At 33.6% G+C, this 20,213-nt stretch overlaps 1 long non-coding RNA gene across 1 annotated transcript; it reads left to right on the top strand.

Annotated features, from left to right (window-relative positions):
- Positions 1 to 1,110: 1,110 nt before the first annotated feature.
- LOC142629618 (uncharacterized) lies at positions 1,111 to 7,091 on the top strand. Its single transcript, XR_012843087.1, has 2 exons — positions 1,111 to 1,486; positions 6,833 to 7,091. It is a non-coding gene; the product is annotated as an uncharacterized LOC142629618 (long non-coding RNA).
- The last annotated feature ends 13,122 nt before the right edge of the window (positions 7,092 to 20,213 follow it).

Raw genomic sequence — 20,213 nt, 5'->3', positions numbered from 1 at the left:
ACAAGGCAGATTCCAAAACCTTAATTCATTTCCCTTGATTGTTTACATCTTTTTATTGCTTTATATCTTTTGCTTAGTTTAACTATTTGCTTAGTTTATTTAATTTCAAAACAACAAATTTTTATTAAACTAGATTATGATTAATTTGGTTAAGATTCAATTAATTTTCCTACATTCATTTAAGTCCCTGTGGGTTCGACCTCGTTCTTGTCAAACTATACTTCGGTACGGTTCGTACACTTGCGAGTATTTTAAAATTTCACAACAATAAATCTCATGACTTCTATTTGCATGAACTCTTAATTCTGAGAGAATAATGGACATGATCATGAGGTGTAGGTTGCTTTGATATATCAGGAGTGAGATCTAAAGTAACGGTCAAAACCTTAGTACGTTGGGCAGCCACATTCGGTGTTGATGGAACATATATTCTCAAGATGAAATTCATAATCTCTTAATGGAGATATAAAATATTTCCTTGAGATAAATTTAATGGGTTTGGTTATTCAGAGTGTTAGGCCTAACCACTTTAGTAAGAAGTTACTAAAATATATATTTATGAAATTGGATTTCATAAATATATGATGAAAAATCTTAAAGGATTAAACCGGGTACTCAAGGATAAGATGTAGTAATTTACAAAATAACAGTCTACATTCATGACTTTGTATTACTACGAGTATTTTATGAAGGGGTTGCGTGTATAATAAAGTCTTGGGATATAATTTATTAATAAGGTCTAGAGTGCAATTATATTTATATAGTGGTATTAGATATAATTAATGGTAACTTTGGATTTGTCAAGAGTTGACTGAAAAGCCCAAGGCCCATTAGAGCTAGTGTCTTATTAGTCCCTTTTGATCCCACTCTAAGCCACACACTAAAGCCTAATTAGAAAGGCCCAATAGGCTAGTCCAATTAGATAATCAGTTAGTTATAAAGGGAGAAACATACAAAATTTTTATTAGTAATATAAGAAATGGTGTGTATGTGAGAGTGAGACACACTTTCATTCTCCCTTTAAAAACTGATTGAGAGACCACACATCTTGGGTGTAAAGTGGAATTAGAGTGAAGATTAAAAGTATTCCCGAGTACTTCAATCTTTGGTTTTGAATTTCACCACACCAAGGTACGCTATCTTCTTCTTAAATTCTGAAATTTACATAGTGCACGTTATCAATTATGAATGAAATAGATCATTGTTTGTTGCTTCCGCTATGTGTTTTTTTATAAGATACAAAATCAGTTTATCCAACAAAGTTTTCATAATTTATTAAAGTAGTAACTCATTAACTTGTGGCTGGAGCAATTTTACTTTCACGTCAATCTTTCATTAACACTACTTTTATTAAGAATGATACTCTCATATCTACTTTTTTACTTTTACTTTCTATGTTTTAAACCTGAATATTTTATTATCGGGTCCACTTTTTCACATCTAATTTCATGTGATCAAAATAAGTGAAGTTGGTGAAAGACTTAAGGTACTCTCTCTCTCTCTCTCTCTCTCTCTCTCTCTCTCTCTCTCTCTCTCTCTCTCTCTCTCTCTCTCTCGTTGTGTGTGTGTGTGTGTGTGTGTGTGTGTGTGTGTGTGTGTGTGTGTGTGTGTGTGTGTGTGTTTGTGGTGGGTTGTTAAATTGGGGCAAGAAGGTGGCTTGCATGGAGTAATAATGTGGTTTTAGCTGATATTGGAAGTGTTGACTGTTTTGTGTAATATTGGATGATTCTTGTTGAGTTTTTTTATTTGATTAATTCATTTTAGGGGCTTTTCTCTATCTTTTTCACACATGTGGAATGCTAGAATAGAATTGGATATTTAAAGAGATGTCCATTCCTAAAGACTATTGCTAGTAATGATGTTATAGTTACCAAATGTATTGATAACTTCTCTATGCGTTTAAATCCATTGTTTTCTTAGGAACATAGTTGAAAGTGAATGATTAAAGATGATTTGTTTCTTAAATTACAGTGAAATTGTGTAAGTGAAATGTGTGTTAACTCTTGCTTTGTGCTTCATAAAATCACATTATAGGTATTTGTTGTAAACCACTTTATAGCAATGGATAAAAGTTGGATGAAAATTACCAATAGAAGGTCGCGAGAATATTTAGATGGAGTCGAACAGTTTCTAAAATTTGCATCTAACCATGCACACCTAGATGGAACAATTTCAAGTCCGTGTAGAAAATGTATGCATACAAATTCGTGGCCTATAGATGTTGTAAAGGTTCACTTAGTGTCAAAATGGATTTGTAGGAGTAATAACCCTTGTGTTTTTAATGGGGAATCATCATCTGCACAGACTTCTATTGAAATTCCTAATAGTCATGTCCAAGAAAACGCAATAGAATATGCCAATCTTCATCACATGTTGCATAACATGTTCCCCATACAAGATATGGCATCTGGGCCAATGGAAGAAGTTCCTATTGTGCAACAACCCACAGAAGGCCCTAATGAAGATGCACTTTGGTTTATGAAATTGCTTGAAGATGCTAATCAACCTTGTTGTGAAGGTTGTAAGCATTTTAGAAAATTGTCATCCATTGTGCATTTGTACACATGAAGTTTCTTAATGGCTGGACCAACAAATCATTTACCATGTTGTCACAATTTTTGCTTGATTTTCTTCCTTCAAATGCTAAGTTGCCAAAAGATTGTTATGAGGCTAAGACGATTATTAAGGATTTGGGCTTTGAGCTATGAGAAGATTCATGTTTGTCCTAAAGATTGTATTTTATATTGGAAGGAGAATGATAACCTTGAAGCTTGTCCAAACTATAACCTTTCAAGATGGGAAAGTAATGAGTCTAAAGGTCAACAAAGTACTAATTCTCCCTCTAAGAAAAGAAAAAAAAAAAAAAAAAAAAAAAGCTGCAAAGATCCTATGGTGGTCCCCCTTAAAGCCAAAATTGCAATGACTATTTATGTCTCCTGAAATAGCCAATCATATGAAGTGGCATGCCAATAGTTGTGTGAATGACGGGTTAATGAGGCATCTTATTGATTCTAAAGCTTGGAAATCATTTGACTCTAAGTACATAGAGTTCTCATTTGAGCCTCGTAATGTGAGGCTTGGATTAGTAGCTGATGGATTCAACCTGTATGGAAATATGAGTAGTACTCATAGTATATGACCTGTCATTTTGATCCCATACAATCTCCCTCCATGGATGTTCATGAAAAGGTATTCTTTCATGCTATCATTATTAATTCCCGGTCCAACCTAGCACAGGAACGATATAGATGTGTACTTACAACCCTTAGTAGAAAACTGGAGTTATGGGATGTTGGAGTAGAAACATTTGATATGTCTTCCAAAAAATCATTCCAAATGCATGCTGCTTTATTATGGACCATAAATGATTTTCCTGCATATGGTGATATCTCGGGTTGGAGTACCAAATGTGCTCTTGCATGTACCCCATATAACTATGATAGTCAGTCTCGTTGGTTAAGATATGGAAGGAAATTTAATTACATTAGACATAGGCGATTCTTGGATATTGATCATATATTCTGCAAGCAAAAAAAATCATTTGATGGACATGTTGATATGAAATCAGCTCCTATTACAGTATTTGGAGGGGAAATCAAGTTACAAACGGATGTTGTAGCCGATTATGTGTTTGGGAAGAAAACAGTTAATTTGCCCAATAATAGAAAAAGAAGGGAGGAAACCTTAACTGTGTGGAAGAAGAGAACTATATTTTTCACCTTGCCTTATTAGGAGGACCATGTGTTGCGTCATAATCTTGACGTGATGCATATTGAAAAGAATGTAGCCAATAATATAATTGGCACATTGTTGAACTTGGATGGCAAGACAAAGGATAACTTGATAGCACGTCAAGACTTAATGGATATGGGTATAAGAAGTGAACTTCACTTGGAAAAGGTTGGAAATGATCAGACATGCATGCCATATGCCTACTACCATATGAATGCTAGTGAAAAGGATGGTTTTCTGCAAGTTTTGAAGGATATAAGAGTGCCAAATGGATATTCTTCAAACATATCACGTTACGTTAAATTCAAAGAACGCAAGATTAGTGGGATGAAGAGCCATGATAATCACATCTTAATGCAGCAACTTTTTCCGATTGCAATAAGCGGATCTTTGTCCTTTGAAGTGAGTAGGCATTTAATTGACTTATCTTGTTTCTTTAGGGAGATCTGTTCCAAAGTATTAAATGTGGAGGAACTTGGGGCTCTTGAGAAGAGAATTGCAGTGACATTGTGTGAGTTGGAAAGGATATTCCCTCCCTCTTTCTTTATAGTGATGGTACATCTAGTTGTGCATTTTACAAGTGAAGCCAAAGTTGCTAGCCTAGTTCATTATCGTTGGATGTATCCCATAGAGAGGTAACATATATAGTAACTTGGTCTATTTGGTTTTGTTTAACTTATCAATTTTCCGTTGTTGTTCTTGGGTTTTCCAATAGGTATTTGTGAAGACTTAAGTCTTACGTGCATAATAAAACTTATCTAGAAGGCTCTATTGCAGAAGCGTATATAGCAGAGGAATGCTTAGCATTCTTAAATTTGTTGAAACTGCATTCAATCGGCCTGTAAGGAATGTCAATGAATCCATGGGTGTGGTGGTGAGCATTACACTAGATTCAAATTCATGGATCCAAACCCATCATTATGTGCTATTCAATTGTGAAGAAATCACCCTGTTTCGCGAGTAAGTAATAAGTCATTGCATATCCTTTCATGGAATTCAAGTACAATACTCTAAGTTAAAACTAATACGTTTGTCTACATAGTGTACACATAGCGGAGATCAAGGCTGATTTCCCTTTTCATGTAACTAATGATGTTATTCAAAAGCAGCACGTGGAGAAATTTTGCAACTGGTTTAGGGACTATGTAAGTAAAGCATATATATAAAACTTTATTGTCTATAATAGGTGATGTCAATGTCTATATATAAAACTTGGTTGTAACACTTTAGATAGCATACTTATAATAAACGTCATTGTCTATAATATGTGATGTCAATGGATGCATCTGAGAAAAGGAAACTCTCTAATAAAGTCATATAGCTTGCTCGATATCCAGATAATGAAGCAAAATAGTTCAAGCATTATGTTATAAATGGTTTGAAGTTTCACACCAATAACTTTGAGGCAACTAGGAAAACTCAAAACAATGGAGTTTGTGTTGTTACTGAAGGTGGTGCTACTTATTATGGTGTACTAATCAATATTATTGAGTTGAACTACTCTGACAAGTACCGATATGTACTATTCAAATGTTAATAGGTTGACGTCATCAGTAGAAGATGATGCAAAAAAGATGAGTTTGGATTTCCCCTTGTCAATTTTTCACGATTGATACACACGGGTGATCGATTGATTAACGAGCCTTATGTATTAGCATCTCAAGCTTTACAATTTTTTTACGTGGAAGATGTGAGATATAAAGATTGGGCGGTGGTGGTCAAAACAAAACCTAGGGAGGTGTTTGATGTTGGTATTAATACTTCACATGATGATGATGATGATGATGATGATGATGAAGTGGGTACCTATCTTGAGAATGTCCCTTACAATATAACTACTGATGATGCAAGTGATGATGCAAATGATAGCCATGCTTGGGCTCGAGTTAATGAAGAAGGAACCATTTATGATACATCGTTGATCAGTGAGGATGAATTACTTGAACAAGACTTTATCAATGATGAAGAGCTTAGCGATGATGTTTATGAGTTTAATGATGATGATTCCAATGATTATGAGTCTAGTGATGATGAGTGTAGTTAATACTTTTGTTATCACTCATTATATTTTGCCTTAATGATTAGAGTTTCAAAACCTCTCTCTGGTTAGTTTCTTCTCCTCAAAATTATATCTTAATGTTTGTGTGTTTTTTCTAAAAGAATTCATTATGTTCTAATACAATTATTTGAGATTTGACTGTGTTAAGATTGGACTAATTTTTTGAAACTATTATTGTTCATGTGATTTGAAATTAAGCGTACTGCTTCAATATTCAATGTTGCATTTTATTGAATGCAAGTGCTGGATGTACTAAAAAAAGTGCATTTAAATTGTTTGTTATAGGAAAGCAATGGTCTTTGTTTTTGGAAACAAGGTAATAGGATGGACTGGTTTATAATTATCAAAGGAAAAAATGGCGAGGGAAAAATTAAATACTCTATTATATTTATAATGCATTTTGTTTTTAGAAGGCAAAAAATTGTACAAGAGAGGAAGAAACTGGTTTTTGCATGTGCGTTTATTTGATTTTACTGTTTGGGATTCATGGAGTATGCAAATAAGTGATATTCAGAATGTTTGAAAATTTTGGGTTTAGTTATTGATTGAGGCACCTAAAGCAAAGATAAGTGTGTCCACATTTTTAGAGGTCTGTTTGTAACTAAAAAGTTGTAAACTCCAAAACTATGACACATAAGGTTTCGAAGCTTTAAATTAATGCATGTTTAATATAATTTTTTTAAAATATAATAAATAACTAATCAGTTTATAAATAAAGCTATGAGAATTTGGCTTATATTTAATTTGAAAAGAGAGAATTAGGTACTAGATTTTGTGCAATGCCTTGTCTGTGTAGTTCTCACTTTTTTTGCTGTTGAGTCAACATGTTCAAGCTTTATGTTTCTTTCTTTTCCACCAGTGCCTCAATTGCTAATTTTGAAATTAAGCATATTCAATGTTATTGCTATGTTTTCAATTTTAATTAATGGAGGTGTTAGTAACATGCCTTTTTTTTCCCTTTTCATTACTAAGCTTTTATTTGGACTATGTCGTTCTGCCATAGGGTATAATTTTGATTTGCTTTCTGGTTAATGGTTTCAGATGCTTGTTGATGATATTGGAGACATGACAATTATTAATGATGGTGCTACAATACTAAAGTTGCTATAATTTTTTGATGGCTTTTTGTGTACAAAGAACTACATTTGAACAACCGCATTTTTTGGAAGTGTTGAAGGATTTGTTTAAATACTTTGGAACTTTGATTGTGGTATTAGCTTGGAACTATGATGATGGATATCGACAATGTTATGTATTTGATAATATATTTCTATGTTAATATAATGTTAGTTTAGAGACATTTGTGGTGGTGTTAATTAGTTACATTTGTGGTATTGTTTCAATAGAGCTAAAATTATTACAGGTTGTTTGTAATAGGATTGTGGTTTTAAAACCTAGGGGAAAAAAATTAACCTATAGCGGCGCTTATTGCCCGTCGCTAAATGTTGTCACCTATAGCACCGCGCATATCCCGCTGCTAAAAGGTCACTTGACTTGAGTGGTAACCTTATATGATGGTGGTTTTCAGCCCGCCGCAATAAAGCAAAAGCATTGCTAAATGGTAGATCTATTGCAGCGCCTTTTGTTACCGCCGCAATAGATCTATAGCGGCACCGCAACAGTGGCGGGAAGAACTGCCGCAATAGCACCTACCGCTAAAGGTCAAATGTACCATTAGCAGCGCTTTTCTGGGCTTTAGCGGTGGTTTTGACCTGCCTCAATAGTATGGATTTCTTGTAGTGATGGGTCTTGGACACTAAAGCAATTAACCATATTATTTGTTCTATGAATTTGTTAACAACAATTACTGCTATTACATAAACTGTAGTAGAACTGCCTATAGGAGAAACAACTAGGATGACACACGTTGGAACCATAACTTTTTCCTCTAAATTGAAACTCACAAATGTTCTATGTGTACCCTCTTTCTCTTTTAATCTTTTGTCAGTTAGTACTACTATCAAATCACATCCATGTTGCCTTTTTTCTTTTCTTAATATTGCTTCATTCAAGACCCTACATGTTGGAAAACGATTGGAGAAGAACAAGTTCTTGATAGTCTCTACTTGCAACAACATTCTAACCTATCTCAAGTCTCTTCTTCTTTTAATTATTTTTTTGTCTACACATCACATTGGTGCTTTTACTTATCTTTCAATTGCTTCTGCAACATCTAATTCATTTTTAGGCAATCTAGATTGGGACACCCACCTGACTCTAAACTTCATTCCTTAAGTCATGTTTTACCTATTCTGCATAATTCTTGTAATAAAGATTGTATTGTTTGTACTTTGGCCAAGCAAAAAAGATTAAATTTTCCATTTAATAACAACTTGTCTAATTGATCTTTTTATTTGATTCATATGGATGTGTGGGGTCCTTGTTTTGTTCCTACTTCAGAGGGCTTCAAATATATTCTAATAGTGGTTGATGATGCCACTCGAGCTATTTGGATCTTCCTTATAAAATCCAAGTCTAGAGTTATAACCTTAATACTTTCTTTTTATACTATGGTCCACACTCAATTTAGACTTAAAATCAAATCAATAACATCAAACAATGATTTGGAATTTATGTTGAGTTTTTTATAACTCTAAGGGTATCATACACCAGCAAAGCTATGTTTACACTTCACAACAAAATTTAGTTGTGGAGAGAAAAGACCAACACATACTCTTTGTGGTTAGGGCATTGAAAATTCATCCAATCTTCCACTTTATTTTTGGGAAGATTGTATTTTGACTGCTGTCTACATGAACAATAGACTTCCATTTCCACTTCTTAATCACAAAACACCTTTTGAACTCCTATTTCATTAACCTCCATCTTATTCTCATCTCAAAAATTTTGGTTGATTATGTTTTGCTTCTACTATTGCTCAAACTAGAACTACATGTTTTTCATTGCAAACAATAAAAATAATTTTGTCATTAGACCTAATTTTCTTCACATTTGGTGGCTAATTTAGATAACATAGACACATTAATACAATTTTTTTAAATTAGGGTGTCAATCAAAAAAATTGATAGTTTTTAGGGGAGGGAAAACTGTAAATGTGATGAAATTTTTGGTTGAGAAAGTGTAATTTTCCCTTTTGTTCATACTAAATGGTAACCTATGTTTTTTAGAGTTAATAATATTTAAATTCCTTTTATGATGTCTAGAAAAATTGTATAGGAAAATAATAATCATTATATTCAACTTGGTTCGTTATGGATGAGAAAAGAGAAAGCGGAAAAGCAAATATTTTTCTATAGATTGTGTTTGAAACAAAAAAGAAAAGATATATTTTTGTAATAAGAGAAGTTGTCACTCTAGGTTGATACTAAGATGTTGATTCTTGTTTGTTTAATTTGTGAAATCTGTTATTGTTGAATAAAAAACTTGTATTTGAATCTTGTCCATGGTTTTAAAACCAGGACTGTTTAATGAACTGCAAAAGGAAGAGGTTCAAGATTTTTGAGGTTCAACCAGGGTCGGATCGAGGTCAAACAATGATAATGTCATAATTAATTTAATAATTAATTAATATTATAATAAATAAAATCATTATAAAATTTTTAACAATCTTAACAAAAACTGTATTTAAAGATGTTAAAATATATCTTGATTAAAGATTAGAATATATTTCTCATAATTTACAATAAAGATTAATAAACATCCTCTAATTATTTAAGATATTCTATTAAATTTGTAATGTACTAATATAATTACCCAAAACTAATGCATTTAAAGTTTATTTAATTTATCCATAGCAAACAATCAAAAAATATTCATCTGTAGCACAGAGTTGAAACTATAAATTACATTTCATGTATTAAAGTTATATACATTCAAAGGCCTTCAAAAAGAAAAGTTTATTTCATTAAAAATAAAAACTACATATATTAAAGTTTGAAATTGTAGCAGGTATTCAACTAAAAGTCTAAAAACGTCTAAAACACATATCTCAAAACTAAAATACATGCCAAAGTAACATGAAAAAAAGTGTGTGGCTGTGGAATATTTTTTAATAAAAAATAAAAAAATATCTCATCTTTTATCTCCTCCCCCACATAGATAAGAAACAAAACACATTGGATCTCTTCTCAGTCTATCTTTCTCCCCTACTCTTTGTCTCTCTTTCTTTTCTCTCTCTCTCTCTCTCTCTCTCTCTCTCTCTCTCTCTCTCTCTTTTTGTTTTTTTGTTTTTTTTTAGAATCTCACCTCTCAGTCTCTGTGGGGGGGGGGGGGTGTGCAAACTCTGTCGATCCAATGTTAGAAATCAGAGATTTTTGACTGATCTATCAATGGTAGATCTAACATCTATGCAAGGTTTGAGTTTTTGTTTGTGATGAATGAGCCCAGCCACCGGCCATTTTTAGTGAAGATCTTTGTGGGAGGAATAGTGAGGTTCAACCCTGGTTCGAACAATTTCCTAACTTTTTGGTATAGAACGGTTTTAGTGGTTAAAAGAATAGTGATGGTGAGGGGTTCGAGGTTAATCGAGTCGGATCGTATGGTCCAGTCCGGGTCCGAAAACCTTGATCTTGTCTAAATTACTATGATTTTAAAATTTAAAAAAGAAAACTCAACATTCATTTTGAAATTGATCCATAAATATCAAATCTTATTGTAGACACCTCATTTTGTACTTAGTTAACGAACTTTAGTCCTCAGTTCCAATGATGAGCTTGACATGCCTACAAAAAGTAATTGAAGTTATTTTGATAGTTTGGAAGTAATCATAACTCAAAAGTGCTCAAAATGCTTTGAAATCGATACTAAAAATGACATTTGCTCAGTGTTTCGACCATAACTTTTGATCCATAAAGAATTTTTGAGTGAGGTTGGTCTCATTGGAAATTAGACATCGTAGGCTTCAATTTGAAAATAAATTTTGCCTAATTTGGACTTAAAAATTGAGTGAGTTATGACTGTTTGAAATTGGACTAACTGGGCAATCCAATTTTCTGGGTTTTAAAACTTCATTTAAGGGCCCAAAACATCATTATTTGATGTAAGCTGGCCCTATACCTTTGAGCACGTCCAGAGATCGTTAAACAGCCCCAAATCCCTAATTTTTACTTATAAATACTCACCTTATGCCTCCAGTCAAAACTCTAGCTAGAGAGAGGGATTTTTTAGCCTCCGTTTTCTCTAAAACCCTATTTTCTCTTTTGAAAACCCTAAGGCAGCCCCTTAGCACGTTTTTGACAAAATAAAACCTCTGTTTAGTTAGTTTAAGGCAGCAAACTATTTTCTAATCTCTTTCAAAACCTTTTTCAAACAATCTTTTCAAAAACATCTTCTTATTTTGAGTTGTGATCACTAATGAACTATTGATATATTTGATTCCTTTGATTATCATTCAATCTTGTTGTGTAGGCACTGAGGGGCCGGTTAAATATCAATCAAGTTTGTGTTCCATAGCAAGGTGAGTCTCTCTTCATAGCTTTTTCTGGATTTGGTTCTTTAATAATTTGTGTTTTTTGTTGTTCTTAGCTAATTTATATGTTTTTCATGTTTAGACATTGAGAGGGTGAGATGAGTGACTTGTTATTGGACTAAGACATTGGGTCCAAAACTTTAAGGCATTGGGAGCACATGTTTATTTGATCAAATTCATTTTCAGGGACACTTAAGATAATCTCAAAGCACATCCCCAATCTTGTCAAGATTTACTCACTAAGGAAGATACCAAGAAGCAATGAAGAACATGAATGAAAGTATCAACATCATGAACACGGCACTTGTTCGCATAGAGGAGCTAATGAAGGATGTAAGCAATCGACTACAAAGGCTTGAAGGAATACATGGCCCACAAGCCGAGGATGTTTTTGGCAAGTCAAAAGAAAGAAATAAAGTTATTGCCAATGACAACCACAAAAGGAAAAGGGAATTTGATGACATTTACATATCGTTATCAGAGGCCCTTGAAATCTTATCTAAAAAGGGTTACCTCAAGCCGCTTGAACCTACTCTTCTTCAATTTCCAATCCCAAAAACTTGGAACATGAATGAGTATTGTGCTTTTCACTAAAAGCTAGGACATAAGACAGATAATTGCTTCAGGTTGAAGCATGAGATTCAAGATTTGATTGATGATGGAGCGATTGCCAACCCAAGATGCTAGAGATGAAGCAAGATCAAATCAAGGGATGTGCTTAAGAGATTTGATCCATGAGAATACCTTTGCTAGAGGATGAGCCATTTCAATTTTGTTGAGTCTTTTTCAATTGTCGTGTCTTCAGTTTGTCAAGTCTATCAGAGCATTTCTCGATGTTTTGTTGTTGAGTCTTTCTCCATGTTGTGTTGTTGAGTCTTTCCATATGTTATGTTGTTGAGTCGTATTCCTTTGAATATTCAAATCAATGCTGTTTTACTTTCAAGAAAGATGGTCATTCAAATATGACATGTATCATATGATCTCCTTTTGCTAGTTTTGAAATGCATGAATCTTTAAGTTAGGATTAGTGCCCTTAAATCCTATTGTACAATGCTATGTATGTTATTATGTATGACATTATGTATGATTTAATGTTGTGATTAATAAAGTTTTTTTATTATAATCTAAAATAATGGTAACATGAATATTTTGACATTATCATATAGTCCATGAGATGCATAGTATGTGATTTATGTGATTTAATCACAGAAGATATAAGTCACAAGTTCTTTGTAAACTCAAAATTTTAGTTCGTAGTTGGTAATGAAATTGGGTGTTCCATCTGCGAAGACTATAACATATCAAGTAAGATGATTTGTCTTGATCATGGAAGTGGAGACTTCTAGTTGATATGTTGATATATTTTAAGAGTTAAGACATATTGAACTGGACCACTATGAGATTTATTATTCTCCTAAGGACTGTCAAATGAATAATAAATCTCACGACTTCTATTTACATGAACTCTTAATCCTGAGAGGATAATGGACCTGATCATGAAGTGTAGGTTGCTTTAATATATCAGGAGTGAGATCTAAAGTTACAGTCAAAATCTCAGTATGTTGGACAGCCACATTTAGTGTTGATGAAACATATATTCTCAAGATGGAATTTATAGTATCTTAATCAAGATATAAAATATTCCCTTGAGATAAGTTTAATGGGTTTAGTTATTTAGAGAATTAGGCCTAACCACTTTGGTAAAAAGTCACTAAAGTATATATTTATGAAATTGGATTTCATAAATATATAATGAATAATTTTAAAGGATTAAAGCAGGTACTCAAGGATAAGATGTAGTAATTTACAAAGTGGCAGTCTACATTCATGACTTTGTATTACTACGAATATTTATGAAGTGGCAGTCTAGTGTCTTATTGGTCCCTTTTGGTCTGACTCCAAGCCACACACTAAAGCCCAATTGGAAAGGCCCAATAAGCCAGCCCAATTAGATAATCAGTTTTAAGGAGATAAATATACATAATTTTTGGGTGTGAAAAAGAGACACATCATTGTGAAATGGTGTGCATGTGAGAGTGAGCACTCTATCATTCTCTCTCTGAAACTGATTGAGAGACCACACATCTTGGGCGTAAAGTGGAATTGGAGTGAAGATTAAAAGTATTCCCGAGTACTTCTGATTCTTGTTTTGAATTTCACTGCACGAAGGTACGCTCTCTTGTTCTAGAATTCTGAAATTTACATAGTACAAGTTATCAATTGTGAATGAAGTAGATCCGTAAATTTTCCGTTGCATACATGCATATATCCATCACCTTAAACCTAAGACATTGGTTACTCCAAATAAGGAATCAAGAGATAATATTGTCTTAGTTCATTCGATCATAAAGAGAAAGCATGAAAGTGATAAAGAGGGCGAGAGATAAAGAGAGCGTACAAAAGAAAAAAAAAAAAAAAAGACTTCAATCAAGTGAGAGAGTACAAAAGAATGAGAAGGATGAATGGTGAGAGATTCCTTGAAGCACAAGAGATGAGTGAGTACAAAGATGGGAAAGAAAAATCAAATGAATAACTCCTTGTTTCACATGGATGACACTATAGTGATGAGAGCTTGATGAGATGAAAAGACTAACCTAGGTTTGGAAAGGCTAAGCAGTTAAGGTGAAAGGGATGAGAGGCCATTTTTCTGCTACCCTTTTTACAATGAGAGATTATTTCCACTTACTAACTCCGTTGAGCCTATATAAATTCCTTCTTTATACCCATGCCAAGAGATTACCCCTACACAAGGGGCATGTTCTTAAGAGATGGTGATTTGAAAGGTTTACCTTTAACACTAGGGGCATACTCTAATATTGGAAAGGATCAACCATATATTGGGGGCAAATTTTGTGGATGAATGATGGAGGGATGTGAGATGATTTATAAGTGAAAAGACACCCCTTTTCCAAACAAAGGGCATGGAAAAAAAAAGAAAAAAAAAAGAAAAAAAAAGGAAAGTAAAAGATAGAAGAAAACAAGAAAGAAAAAAGAAATGGAATTGAGAATCAAAAGGGACATGGAAAAATGGATGGAAAAGAAGAAAACAATGCAAGTACGAGGTGGGTAGTAATCCTTGGCAATTAGGATACCCTAAGAATAAAATTGAATTTGAGCCTCATATACCATTTCTTTCTTAATCCTTAGAATCCCAGCCTTATTACGATCCATAAACAAGTCCCTTTGATCAATTGTGATTATTTTGCCCTACAAATTTTGGAAAGCCTAGCCTTAGTTGTGAAAAGAAAAATGAAAAAGAAAGGGGGAAAAAAAAGAAAAGAAAGAAGAAAGGTCTGCTAGGTTGAAAATCTGAAAGGGCAGCCTAGGCAAAAGCTAGGGCGCATTGAAAAGTAGTGAAGAGGAGCAACAAGAAAAATGGTAAACTCACTCCAAGCTAGGGGCAAATCAAGAATGGAAATGACAAAGGAATAAACATACAAGGGAAGATGAGACTAGCTCCAAGCTAAAGCAACCATGATGAAGGGAAAAGTGACCATAGATGAGAGATGAGTTGATTTAGGAGAATGCAAAAAGAGGGATGTGAGAGAAATGAGGTGTGCATGTTCAAACAAGGACAATGATTGGCTTTACTAGAGGCGATCAAATTCTAAATTCATATTTGGACTAATCAATGAAGATGGTAGTTAATTTATGCAAAACTAGTTCAAAGAGAATATGCAATGATATGCAAAATCATCTGGATCCATAATCCCTTGTTTTGTTACGTCCTTTATTCAACTCCTCCAAGTTTCCTTCAAGGTCCTCTTTGTTGTGCTCTACTATCTCTAAACTCTAGTCGTGCTTGAAACTTCTTTTGCCTAGAGTTTCTTCCAACTTGTTGTGCTCACAAATACTCATTTGTCTCAAACTTGTGTCGCGACTAGAACTTCATTGATCTAGAGTCTCTTTTAACTATCTTTGACTTTTGTCTAAAGGTATTTGGAATTTTAGGGAATTGATGGCCATCCAAAGGCAAAAGGTACATAAAATAAAAATGAATGAATGATGTGTTGAGTATGTGCCTCCATAAAAAGAAAAGAATGCAATGAACCCATGGCCTGATCAACTCTTCTTTCCTAATGCTTTAAAGAGAAAAGGCTTTTTTAGAAGTAAAAAAAATGGGAAAGAAAATTTTAAAAAAAATGTGAGATGTTGAAAAAAGAAAGAAAAAAAGAATGATGAAGATCCAAAAAGAAATGAGAAATTGGAAGATGAGAGAAGGAAAAAAAAAAAGGTACGGAGATGAAGATGAGAAAAGAGAGAATAAAAGAAAAGAAGATGGAAGAGAAAAAGAAAACAAATAAAGATGAGAATAGAATAATAAATGGAGAGAGAAGAAAAAAATGGTGAAAAAAAATAATGAAGAGGAGATTAAGAGGAATGATGTGATATGTTGTGATTGGTTCAATCCTAATGTGTTCGGACCAAACCTGATGTGAAACGTTGTGATTGGTTCTGTCCTGATGTGTTGGGACCAAAACTGATGTTAAGCATTGTGATTGGCTCTGTCCTAATGTGTTAGACCTAACCTGATGTGAAACACTGTTATTGGTTCCGTCCTAATGCGTTTGGATCAAACCTGATGTCACTTGTTATGTTAATGTGACCTAATTGTTGTGAAAATTTTAAAAGATTCAAAAACTCTCAAAGTTCCAAAGAGGAGTTCAAAACTTCAAGAAGGATGTCGCTTAAGAAGAAAAATTCATAGTTTGAAAGAGGCTTTCAAAAATTCAAGAGAGAGATTGGCACTTAAGAAGAAAGTCATGAATTAAGGAGAATTTCAAAATAAAGATTTCAAGTTTCAAAAATCCAAGAGAGATTACAAAAATGGAAGGAAGTTTTCAAAGATGGATGGATTTGAATGATGAATTTCTTAAATGATTTTGATTTCCTTAAATAATGATTTTTTTCTGGAAATAAATGATGTGTGTCTTGAATGATGATTTCCTTGACATGTGATGATGAGTCTTTTAAGCTTTTTTTATGATGATATGATGTTGCGTTGGTGTGCTTATGATGTTGTGTTGATATGCTTATGATGTTGTGTTGATTTGTTTATGATGTGTGTTCTTTGGCTTAGCATAGTAGCCATTGATGTTGTGTTGATGATTTGTTGATGTGTTTTTGGCTTAGGATAGTAGCCATTCTTGTTGTGTTCATGATGTTGTGTTCTTGTTGTGTTTATGATGTGTTGATGTGTTTTTGCTGGCTTAGGATAGTAGCCATTCTTGTTATGTTCATAATGTGTTGTTGATGTGATAATAACATGGTATGATATGATGAGTTTTCTTTTTGGCTTGAGATAGTAGCTGATTTTGTTTGTTTTCCCCTTTACCCAAGGTTCCAAATAACGAACCAAGGAGAATAGGGACTGCAAAATTCAGTGATTGGATTTTGCACCCATGCCCCTTGTTTGCTTACATGTTTGCGTGTTTGTGTTGTGTGTGTGTGTGTGTGTGTGTGTGGACTTAAATTTTATTAACCTACAAAATGGTTCATCTCTTCATGCTTTTGACTACACTTGCGGAGCGAGTAAAGCTAAAAGAGGGGCATCTGTAGACACCTCATTTTGTACCCGATTAATAAACTTTAGTCCCCAGTCCCAATGATGAGTTTAACACATCTACAAAAGTTAATTGAAGTTATTTTGATAGTTTGGAAGTATTCGCAACTCAAAAGTGCTCAAATCGCTTTGAAATCGATACTGAAAAATAACCTTTGCTCACTGTTTCAACTATAACTTTTGATCCACAAATATTTGAGTGAGGTTTGTCTCATTAGAAATTAGACATCCTATTCTTCAATTTAAACATAAATTTTACCTAATTTGGACTTAAATTGAGCGAGTTATGATTGTTTGAAATTGGGCCAACTAGGCAATCCGATGTTCTAGGTTTCAAAACTACATTTTAAGGGCCCAAGACATCATTATTTGATGTGGGCTGGCCCATATACCTTTGAGCATGTCCAAAGATCATTAAACAGCCCATAAAAACCCTAATTTTTACTTATAAATACTCACCTTATGCCTCTAATCAAAACCCTAGCCAGAGAGAGTGATTTTTTGGCCTCCATCTTCTCTGAAACCCTATTTTCTCTTTTGAAAACCATAAGGCAGCCCCTTTGCACATCTTTGACAAAATAAAACCTCACTTTAGTTAGTTCTAAGGTAGCAAAATTTTTTCTAATCTCTTTCAAAACCTTTTTCAAACAATCTTTTTAAGAATATCTTTTTATTTTGAGTAGTGATTACTAATGAACTATTAATATATTTGATTCCTTTGATTACATTCAATCTTGTTGTGTGGGCACTGACGGGTCAGTTAAATATCAAATAAGTTTGTGTTCCATAGCAAGGTAAGTCTCTCTTTATGGCTTTTCCTTGATTTGGTTTTTTAATAATTTTTTTTTGGTTGCTTTTAGCTAATTTATATGTTGTTCATGTTTAGAAATACGTGTTCATTTGTTTGATTTTATTTTGTTTTTTCTCATCTTGTTTTGATTGAAAAGTTAAATGATTTGATATATTGATGAACATGTTTTGATATTGTTCTTGTTTGTTGTTAGATCCAATGCATGTTTAGGAGTATATTTTATTTTGTTTATCTTTGATATATTTGTTCTTAGTTTAGGTTGTTTAGATTTATATTAAAAGCATGTTAGGATGTTAGATTTATCATTTTGAAGCTCTGCTTTAGTTTCTGTGTTGCTAGGGTTTCTGTGCTGAAACCCATGTGCGCATAATCTTAGCTGCGTACACAAGCTTGATTATGCGTACGCAAGTTTTTTCTTGCGTGCGCAAGCTGCTGCCTAGAAACCCTAATTTTTATTTCTTTTATTTTTCTTCTACTTTCACATGTTTGTTTGTTTAGCTTCTTTTCCCATGCCTTTATGCTTTCAATGCCTATGTTTTACATGTTTAATTGCTTGGTTTGCTATCCCATGTTAGAATTAGGGTTTGTTTAGTGTTTTCCTTGTTTTGATGACATGAACATGCATTCACATGCTCACGTATAAATGCCATAGGTGTTGAGTTGTTGCAAGGTAAGTAAGAGGTAAGTCATGCATTGGAAATGTTCTTGCATTTGTGATGTGAGATGAATGTGAATGTTTGGATAAATCACATGTTGCTTGGATCTTTTCTTATGCTTATGCTTCTACCTTAATTCGATTATACATGGTGTTGTGTTGAATATGCTTTAATGCCATGTTAGATGAATGCTAGGGTCGTATATGTGTGGGTTGGTTTCTTATGCTTTATGGATGGATATGTATGTGTTTGGGGATGATGATGCCATGTTGTATGCTTAGATGTTTGCTAGCGTGAGTGTGTGAGTTAGAATACAAGTAGTGAACATGATTTTAACGAGGTTAAGACGTAAGACACAATGATGAGAGGCCAACCTTAGGGTTGGGGGATCTTGGGTGCCTAACATCTTCCCAAGAACATACCTAAACTCCGAATCCATATTTTTGGTAGTAAGATCAATGGTCCTTCCTCAGAAGGACGTTATATATATGGTTCTTAGACCTTTGCAAAAACTAGATGAGGACTCCTATGTTGTGTCCACACTTATCATATATATAAACAAATTAGAAAAAAAAAATTGATACAAGGATTCAATTATAAATATCCAATTTCAACAAAAAAAAAATTTATTAAAAATTCTTTCTATATAAAGCAAATCGTGATTTGAACAGAAATATTAAATTTATCTCTTGTCCCAGTACCAAATGTTAGGACATATGTGTTTCACATGTTAGGAACATATGTTACTATTTTATGTAATTGGCTAATCCTTTGACAAAACGCACTTTACTTGTATTTAGGTAGATCTAGGATGTATTTAATGCTTCAAGAAACCTTGTTCCAAGACCAAGTGTTAAAGCCATGCAAGTTTGTCCAAGATTCAAGTGTGAAAAGTGTTGTTCATTAAAGCTCGACATCTAGTAAATATCGAGCCTTGAAGAGCTGTTCTAGTCCGTGGATCGACAGCAACTCGATAGATAGGGTATCTGTCGAGGTTTATGAAACTCAGCTTTTCTGGACTGTTTTTCATCCAATCCGTGAGTATGTGTTTGGGCTTTCTTTTTTCACAACCCTAAAAATATATAAGGATTATTTTAAGGGCTGTAACAAGTTACACAGCAGAGAGCACAATTGCACAAAAGCATAATTTATCAAGTGTGATTGGAAACCAAGTTTGCCCTAGTTCTTGAGAAGCTGCTGTGTTTGTACACCATAGGATTTTGTGACTAAACAACTTCGTGATCTTCATGTGTTGAAGAACAGAAGAACTTTGCAGCCAACCTCCTTCTCTAGTTGGTGATTGAAGTCGCGTATTGGGATTCGTGCAATTGGTTAGTCACGTACTAGGAGTCGTGTTTTCAAATGAGAGATTGTCACTACAGAACAAGTTCAAATACATCTTTTTTTTCTATTCTCTATTTAATTGAGTGTTTCAGAAAATACAAGTCTAAAAATTATTTGAAATCCATTATGATGATGGTTAAAAAAAATCTTAACATGACAAAGAAGAAACTAGACTGCCTCAGAATGAAAATGTGTAGAGGAGTTCATCTGAGAAGGGTGATGGTTAAAGGCCTTGGTTGTAATGGCAGATAAAAGAAAACACCATTCCTACAGGTCTATCATCAAAGCATGAAGTGTGCTTTATGATGGAAGTCTGCATTCAAGGTAATGGATACATGTTTGTGATACCTTGATAGTGGATGCTCATGACACATGACAGGAGATCATTCTCTCTTTAAGGTCTTTGAGTCTAAAAAATGTGGTAATGTCACTTTCGGTGATGGGAGCAAATTACAGATTAAAGGAAAGGGAGTTATCTCTTTACCTGGAATGCCAGATATTGCAAATGTACTATATGTAGAAGGTCTGAGAGTGAAACTGTTGAGCATTAGTCCGATATGTGATCAAGACTTTATGGTACTATTTTCTAAAGGAAAATATCTTGTGCTAGATGAATATGG

Source organism: Castanea sativa, chromosome 3, assembly GCF_040712315.1.
Source record: "Castanea sativa cultivar Marrone di Chiusa Pesio chromosome 3, ASM4071231v1".
Lineage (NCBI taxonomy): Eukaryota > Viridiplantae > Streptophyta > Magnoliopsida > Fagales > Fagaceae > Castanea > Castanea sativa.
This window is presented reverse-complemented; position numbering and strand designations above follow the sequence as displayed.